Source organism: Channa argus, chromosome 4, assembly GCF_033026475.1.
Source record: "Channa argus isolate prfri chromosome 4, Channa argus male v1.0, whole genome shotgun sequence".
Lineage (NCBI taxonomy): Eukaryota > Metazoa > Chordata > Actinopteri > Anabantiformes > Channidae > Channa > Channa argus.
The window spans coordinates 7246716-7256380 of NC_090200.1; the positions used below are offsets into that span (position 1 = coordinate 7246716).

Genomic DNA, 9665 nt, shown 5'->3' on the forward strand with positions numbered 1-9665 from the left:
TAAAGGTTCAGGTAATTGTTTTGGAGGTTTGGTCTTATCTGAATAAGGAGCCAAAGGACATAAGAACATACAATATGCTAACACTTTAGACGTTCACATTCACACTAAACATGCTATTTGCTCACATGTTCTCATGAAGGAAGGACTGAGCTATTCAGAGCTGTGAAAGACACAGAATATCAGTGATGTGGTGACAAGCTTAAATGTGTGAACTTAAGTTGTTTTGGAGTGTGCAGGCCTCTGGTTAGGGAGCTCTATGACTCTGTGGTAGCTTTAATGGTGTGGGGTGGGGGGCAGCACTGAACGAGACAGGAAGAGACTGAATAAGTTGGTGAGGAGTGTGAGCTATGTTCATGTGCAACTCAACCGTTCAGCTGAATAACTCGGGTCATTCTTGATTACTGTAAATTCTCTTTAGGTTTTTGTTCCTTTGTTTTAGTCATAAATGCTTTTGCAAACACATTGTGTCTTCCACTTTTGAATTTTATTATGTGTGCAGTGTGAAAAACTGCTTTTTGCACTGTACAATGTCACTGTGAGCTGCTCAACAACAACAATTTCCCTGCAGGGGGATCAAAAAGGTTTGTCTAAGAGAAATGAGAAGATGAATATTGTTTTATTTTGAAAATCCTATTCACTTCCTTTATTAATATTGGAACAGCAAGACCAATTGATTAGTTTTTAACGCTTTTGCCAGTTTATCTTAGGGGCAACACAGAGTGACACATACACAGACTGACAACAATCGACACTTACGGATAATTTAGAGTCACCAACTAACCTAACATGCATGTCTTTGGACTGTGGGAGGAAACCAGAGCACCTGAGGAAACACACTCAAACACGGGGAGAACATGCAAAAAACATGGAAACGTAGGTTAAAGGTTTAAGATGAAAAGATGAATATGAGATGAATGTTCAGTATTTTAGCAGTAACTTCCTGGTATTTACATCAATATATATATTAACCTAGAACATAACGTTTTTTCTAGCAGATCACCAATATTTTAATGAATCAGACCAAATGACATTAACTGTGAGGTTTCACATGTTCATGAAGTTAAACTAAAGTATAAATCAACATTGTAATGAAGTTGTACAGGGTTTTATCCTTTAAAGGTGATAGAAGCTGCTGAGACCCTGAGCTTAGACGCCCCCTTTCAGTTCCTGGAATAGAGACCACCTTCTCACACACACACACCTCTCACACCACTGAAACCAACACACTCACTGCTTTAATGATGCTTTTGATTGGATACAGAAGATTTAGTTGTAACCAATCTTGTGATGATCTGTGCTTCTTGATGCTGCAGTTTCCTGTGAAGAACAATATAAAATGTGTGTGAAAAGGAAGCAAAGCTTCAGACTCCTGCTCTCCTGGAGGACCTGCCTAGACTCTCTTCTGTCTCCCAGAACAAAAGAAGTCCCACTCTTCGTGTCTCCACTCAGGTGTTGCTTCTAAGGTAAGACTTAGTTTGGTTAGTGGACAGACTGCAGCTCCAGTTCCTCTGTAGATGAGAGGAAGAAGATTTAAGACTGTGCTTCCTCTTTTTACTCATTCACAAAAACTTTATCGCACACTCCAACATCTTGATGGTCTTTAGTTCATAAAGGGGCAGACTGGGAGTTTAAATGTGCTGAAAGTCAGTTTAAACTGATCAGTCAGTGAGACCTGTGGTATTGATGTATAAGTGCAATGAGAATGTATATTAATTTGTCTTTGTACATTTTTTCAAATATTGTTAATAGAACTAATCTCCAGAACTATGTAATGCACTGTATACACTGTTATCAGGCTGCAGCTTCAGAGAACTTCACTGAATACATCATCACCAACTGGTGCCTCAGACGACTTCGATACCTGCTCTGCTTACAGAGAGTGAACCGAAGAACCAACTAATCACTCATCAGATCAGAAAGACATAAAGTAAAGAACCTGGTTTGTAATAACATGTTATGATGGTGTCATGGAGAAATGACCAGGTTGTAAAAATTGCTGTTACATTTACTGCATTAAACTCTCCATCAAAAAAAATGTTCCTGTTTTTTCTTCAACAGGAAACAATGAAGATCCCGTTTGCATATGTGCTGCTGATGCTGCTCTCTGCCACTGTGCTGTCTGGAAGTAACATCCAACCAAGAGATACAAGCTCTGCTACTGTGTTTCCTACAAACGAATCAGATGAATCTAGAAAACTAACACCTAAACAACGTTATGAGAAGTTTATATTACAGCATATAAAGATAAATATGACTGCAGAGAACTGTGAGTCCGAGATGAAGAACATTAATGAGAATAATAATTACACAAATTGTAAGCAAATCAACACGTTCATTTTGGCTGATGAGAAGCGTGTCAGAAGGATTTGTAATGGTAGAGGAATACTAAATAATTATGATGGCATGACCTACAGTAAGGAGAATTTTAATATTGTTGTCTGTAATCTAACAAATCCAGGAGCACAGAAACCAGATTGTCAATATAACGGTGAGCATCTCACTAACATAGTTGTTGTACTCAAATGTGAAGGTTATCCTATTAAGTTTAGGAGAAACAAACCAAAATTTGCAGAGTAATTACACTTCTTCGTCTGCTTAAGCTGCTTTTTAAACCAAACTGTGTCAAATATTATGACCATTTTTAGATCCATCTTGCTTTGATCGTGTCACTTTAACCTGATTTATCTCCTTGTTGCTAAAAACAAAGTTATAAAACAGAGACACTGGGTGAAATTGTTTATTCTCTGAACATGTGACATCAGATTTCAGACAAATTATGCTGAAATGTTCCTTCTTTATGACCTTTCATATCTATATCTATATCTATATATATCTATATCTATATATATCTATATCTATATATATCTATCTATATATCTATCTATCTATCTATCTATCTATCTATCTATCTATCTATATATCTATATATATATATATATATACATATATATGTATATATATATGTGTATATATATATATATATATATATATATATATATATATATATATATATATATATATATATATATATATATATATATATATATATATCCAGAACTGTCCCTGGTACATTTAAGTGTTTGTCCTGCAATAAAATCTCTAAAAACCAACTCGTTGCCTGAGAGAATTTATTTTAGAGAATGTTTTTTTGTGTGTATGTTTCTAATGGATTCTAGAAGTTGGTTTGCAGATCAGGTTCAGCCTCATCTGAAGAGAATTAAAATGACGTGTCTTTATCTGCAGCTCTCTTGTGTGTTTATTAAATCCCTTATATGCTTAAAATAAATGTAGGATATAAACAGCTGCAATGGGAAGCTGTAATAATTAACTCAAAGTCGTTGATCTGCACTGGGAGTGATGTCCGTCAACAGGTACGATGGAATTAGTGATGAGAGGTACTGCTCTTTACAAAGATTCTGCTCTTTTACCTCCCAAATTGCTCTTAATTTGGTATCACGCTTGAAATAAATAAAGGTCAAAGTCTTAACATTATGACACATCAGCCAACCTGCCTTCTTTCACATAATAGCCCAGTCTGTCAACACAGAATCGGCTCATTCGCGAAGGACACCTCATTATTGTGAATGATTGACCGATCATTCCCGTTAGTGAGGACATTAATGGCAGTAAGGGATCAAAAAGAAATCGTCCTAGCAGGGCAGAAGACACTACCATGGGACTGACTGACTGAAGTGAGCGATACCAGACCTTTTCAGATCAGCCTGGAAAATCAGCCAACCAACTTTCTTCAGACTGAAGAATAAACTTAATTAAGTTGCCATGACTTAACTTTCACATAACTACCATTCACCTTTTGTATAATTCATGAGACAGTTGTGCTTGCAAAGAATGATGCAAAGTATCACAAAACATGAATCTATTTTCAAATACTGAAAGAAACAGAATGGACAGAACAGAGGAGTCCTACAGTAAATCTTCCTTCTCAGCATCTAGCTAAAAATGTGAGTTTTTGTCAGGATTTTGTATGTAAAAGATTTAGATGGAATTTTCCAGACTTAATGCCCCACTACACTTATTAGTTATACCATTTAACTGTGGTCAAGTAAGGAGCCAACTATGTACTGGGATTAGATTCATGTATAGTAGTGCCACATAGGGATGGTTTAAGGGTTAAAAGGTAGATCACAAAATATCTTTAAGCTACATTCTCCTGTATTTTCCACATAAACATGTTTTTATCTTCATCAGAGAATTATGAAGATCCAGTTTGTCTGTTTCCTGCTGGTGCGGCTCTTTGCTACCGTACTCAGTAAATTATAAATGTGAGTTGAGCAAATGAACAGCACATCAATAAAGATATGGATGAAAATATGTTTTTATGTAAATTATGAAATGTAATAGATGACTGATGTAATGACAAGAGGAAATCTCTGCCTGCTTCCAGCTTCCCTCTGTCGTCTCCTTCCTATACCTCCCTCCAAACATGGCTGCACTGGTCCCCTCTGCAGCCACCCTGGATGACTGATCATCAAGTGGAGCAGGACCAGGATTCTCAGGACCATCATGTTGGTATGTAGTCGAGGGAGTTTCCTTCATCTTGTTTGTATGAGGAGCTCTTCTCTACCAGACCAGTGGCCTTGTGACCCCCTGTGGGCTGCAGAGAGACATGTTTAAACCAGGTTACCTGGGGAACCAGAAAAAGTATTTTGTCTTGAAAACAGAAGGTCAAACAGGGAGAATCAGGAGAAGTTCACAGTAATAGAGAAGTTTGCTGGTAAAACTGCTGTGTTCAGTTCGAGGAAAATAGTACCATCAGCAAAATGTTCATAAATCCTGAAGCAAGTTGAATTTATTTATTTTTTATTTATATTAGCAGACTCTAAGATGTCCAATATTTTTCCTAATTGATGGAAAAAAACACTTGTTGAGCAAGTTGACTAATTATGCATGAAAAAACATCGCAGATTTAGTGCTGCATCCATGAACAAAAAAATAAGTCTTAGATTAAAAGGCATATTTGTTTTCTACTTCTCAGGGTGATCTACTTGAAATCTAACTGTATGATGGGTCCTGCACTCTGCCCTCTGCTGCCTTCTTTAAAGAGGGTTTGATGTTTCTGATTTTTCTTCTGTGACATGCAGTAAATCTAAAACTAAAGAACTTCATATAAACTGAGATATATATTAATCACCTTGTTCTTTTCTAACCCCTTTCCCAGTATACATCCCTCAACTTCCACATTCCACCACCAACCTGTCTGATACTCTTTTCACTTCTAGAACATTCCTCACAAACTCCTCTTTCAGATTAACTCCATTTCTCTTCCTATCTGACCCATGGTAGAACAACTTGAACCCTGCTCCTGAGCTTCTAGCCTTGCTACCTTTCCACCTGGTCTCCTGGACACACAGAATGTCCACCTTCCTTCTCTGCATTGTGTCAACTCACTCTCTAGCCTTCCCTGTCATAGTCCAAACATTCAAAGTCCTTACTGTCAGTCCTACACTCTTAGCTTTCCTCTTCTCTGTGGAAACGACTTCCTCCTCTTCTTCTTCGACCAACAGTAGCACAATTTCCACCTGCACCCTGTAGGTCAACAGCACTGGTGGTGGTCGTTGTTAACCTGGTCCCCGACCGATCTGGTATAGAAGTCAGATTCGGTGTGGAAGTCATGATTCGCACGTTTAATTTGACATGTGTTTTATGTTGGATGTCCTTCCTGACACAACCCTCTGCATTTATCCAGACCTGGGACTGGCATAAGGAGACTGGCTTGTGTCCCCTTGTGGTTGCATTGCCTCTATCTTGTAAATATTATGTGTAAATAGTTTTGAAGCTGTAGGGGTGAACTGCCATTTTCTTTCTGTTTTCACATTAAGGCTTAATGAATGAATCTTAGGGCCTAGCTAGCAGGTTGTTTGGGAAATAGATTCTTCTGTTTGCTGTTTTGGCCTTGGTTCACACTGAATCACATTCTCTTAGTTGTAGAAATAAATTGCACACTTAATTGAAAAATTTGGATTCTGAATTTTGCTTTGGGGACCAGGGAGGGAACAGCCTTATTTGTTCTATAGGTTTCACTCCTGCCCCCTAGACAGGGGCGTAACACTGCTGTGAGAAAATACTTAGATTGTACTGTACTTAAAGCTTCAGTATTTGACATCTTTCAGTACTGTAAATAGAACTATTCTACATAACTTATCTTCCTGTGGAGAGGGACTTTCTAGTGACACAGACTCACTATCTTGCAGGTTCTACCTGCATATTTCACTACAGAGCCACAGAATCTTTAACTGATTGTTGCCTGGTAAATATTCATCTTTTTTTAATCTTAATACAGAAGCAGATATTCATGCACCTGGACACTGAATGATGCACTGTAAACTCTGTAAACAGCTTCAGCTTCAGATATAAAGTAAAGAACCTAAGCTACATATCAGGGTGAACGTCTCACTAAGACAACTGCAGTCTCATGTGAAGCATGTTTACCAGTTCGCTTTAAAGAAACATACTGTTTCATAGCTTTTGTGGTTAGAAACAATGACTCACCTTCTCGTCTTTATTCAGTCTCTGTTTGTCCTGCAGTTCACAAAGAATAAAATCTGCACAAACCTCAGAGAATTTCTTTTACTAAACATTTCCTCCAACATTTCTTTAATAATTTTCTCATGAACTGATCTTAATCAGATTGTACGCTTTCTCAGTCATTTATTCTAGCTTTAAAAATGGTAATATAGTCTTTGAGACCCCCAATCTTGACATTTAGTTGCTTTTGGGGAAGCTGAGCTCCCCCTAGGTCCCCTGTAATTTGAACACGGCTTCAAAGCCTTTGGTTTTACTCTGAACATAAATTGAGATGTATTTTTTTCATATTTAACAAAATAAAGTGACTTTATTTAGACCTTAAGTTCATATATTTATGCTTGTCAACACATCACTGACATTTTGTGGTTTTCACAGCTCTGAATAGCTCAGTCTTTCATTCATTAGAAGATGTGAGCAAATAGCATGTTTAGTGTGAATGTGAACGTCTAAAGTGGTGATAGAGTATTGTATGTTCTTATGTCCTTTGGCTCCTTATTCAGATAAGGCCAAAATTGCCCTCTTTGGTTTCCCAAACAACGACCTGCACCTTCCTTATGTATAGAAATAGGAACAGGAAGACCAATTGATTAGTTTTTGGAGTAGACTGATGAGGTGCTACACTTTTTGTAACAGATCACCAATATTTTAATGAATTAGGCCAAATGACATAACTTTGAGGTTTGATCAATGAAATTGTTGTTGTTGAGGAGCTCACAGTGATGGTTACAGTGCAAAAAGCAGTTTTTTTTTTACAAAAATTCAAAAGTGGAAGATACAATGTGTTTGCAAAAGCATTTATGACTAAAACAAAGAAACAAAAACCTAAAGAGAATTTACAGTAATCAAGAATGACCCGAGTTATTCAGCTAAACGGTTGAGTTGCACATGAACAGAGCTCACAGTCCTCACCAACTTGTTCAGTCTCTTCCTGTCTCGGTCAGTGCTGACCCCCACCCCACAGCATTGTAGTGGAGAGCTGAAGCTACCACAGAGTCATAAAGCTCACTAACCAGAGGCCTGCACACTCCAAAACAACTTTCACACATTTAGGCTTGTCAATACATCACTGACATTTTGTGGTTTTCATAGCTCTGAATAGCTCAGTCCTTCCTTCATTAGAAGATATGAGTAAATAGCATGTTTAGTGTGAATGTGAACGTCTAAAGGGGTGTTAATATATTTTGTGTTCTCATGTCCTTAGGCTCCTTATTCAGATAAGACCAAACTTCCCCTCTTTGGTTTCCCAAACAATGACCTGCACCTTCCTTATGTTTCCTGAAAAGGGAAAGTTTATTGTCTAAGAGAAATGAGAAGATGAATATTGTTTTATTTTGAAAATCCTATTCAGTTTCTTTATGAATATTTGAACAGCAAGACCAATTGATTAGTTTTTATCGCTTTTGCCAGTTTATCTTAGGGGCAACTCAGAGTGACACATGCACAGACTGACAACAATCGACACTTACAGATAATTTAGAGTCACCAACTAACCTAACATGCATGTCTTTGGACTGTGGGAAGAAACCAGAGCACCTGAGGAAACACACTCAAACACGGGGAGAACATGCAAAAAACATGCAGACTTGGGTTTAAGATGAAAAGATGAATATGAGATGAATGTTCTGTATTTTAGCAGTAACTTCCTGGTATTTACAACAATATATATTAACCTAGAATTAACCTACAACACTTTTTGTAGCAGATCACCAATATTTTAATGAATTAGGCCAAATTACATTAACTGTGAGGTTTCACATGTTCATGAACTAAAGTTTAAATCAATATTGTAATAAAGTTGTACAGGGTTTTATCCTTTAAAGGTGATAGAAGCTGCTGAGACACTGAGCTTAGACGCCCCCTTTCAGTTCCTGGAATAGAGACCACCTTCTCACACACACACACACACACCTCTCACACCACTGAAACCAACACACTCACTACTTTAATGATGCTTTTGATTGGATACAGAAGATTTAGTTGTAACCAATCTTGTGATGATCTGTGCTTCTTGATGCTGCAGTTTCCTGTGAAGAACAATATAAAATGTGTGTGAAAAGGAAGCAAAGCTTCAGACTCCTGCTCTCCTGGAGGACCTGCCTAGACTCTCTTCTGTCTCCCAGAACAACATTAGTCCCACTCTTCGTGTCTCCACTCAGGTGTTGCTTCTAAGGTAAGACTTAGTTTGGTTAGTGGACAGACTGCAGCTCCAGTTCCTCCTTAGATGAGAGGAAGAAGATTTAAGACTGTGCTGCTTCTTTTTACTCATTCACAAAAACTTTATCACACACTCCAACATCTTGATGTCTTTAGTTCATAAAGGGGCAGACTGGGAGTTTAAATGTGCTGAAAGTCAGTTTAAATTGAGCAGTTAGTGAGACCTGTGGTATTCAGGTATTAGTGCAATGAGAATGTATTTTTATTTGTCTTTGTAAATTTTTTCAAATACTGTTAATAGAACTAATCTCCAGAACTGTGTAATGCACTGTATACACTGTAATCAGGCTGCAGCTTCAGAGAACTTCACTGAAGACATCGTCACCAACTGGTGCCTCAGACGACTTCTGTACCTGCTCTGGTTACAGAGAGTGAACCAAAGAACCAACTAATCACTCATCAGATCAGAAAGACAGAAAGTAAAGAACCTGGTTTGTAGTAGCATGTTATGATGGTGTCATGGAGAAATGACCAGGTTGTACAAATTGCTGTTACATTTACTGCATTAAACTGTCCCTCAGAAAAATGTTCCTGTTTTTTCTTCAACAGGAAACAATGAAGATCCTGTTTGCATATGTGCTGCTGATGCTGCTCTCTGCCACTGTGCTGTCTGGAAGTAACATCCAACCAAGAGATACAAGCTCTGCCACTGTGTTTCCTACAAACGAAACAGAAGAATCAATAAAACTATCAGATGAAGAAAGCTATGAGAATTTTATATTACACCATTTAAACAAAGATATGATTGAAGACAAATGTACTTTAGTGATTTCCAAAATGAAAATGTGCAAGAAGACCCATACGTTCATTTTGGCTGATGAGGATGATGTCCAAAAGGTTTGTAATGGTGAAGGAAAACTAAATCAGAGAGATGGCTTTACCTATAGTAATGCAAATTTTAATAT

General features: G+C 37.6%; 2 long non-coding RNA genes across 2 annotated transcripts; both read left to right on the top strand.

Annotated features, from left to right (window-relative positions):
• Positions 1–1297: 1297 nt before the first annotated feature.
• LOC137126378 (uncharacterized) lies at positions 1298–2416 on the top strand. The gene is made up of 3 exons (XR_010914308.1): positions 1298–1463; positions 1796–1927; positions 2059–2416. It is a non-coding gene; the product is annotated as an uncharacterized lncRNA (long non-coding RNA).
• A 6086-nt stretch (positions 2417–8502) lies between these two features.
• Positions 8503–9665, top strand: LOC137126379 (uncharacterized). Its single transcript, XR_010914309.1, has 3 exons — positions 8503–8716; positions 9048–9179; positions 9310–9665. It is a non-coding gene; the product is annotated as an uncharacterized lncRNA (long non-coding RNA).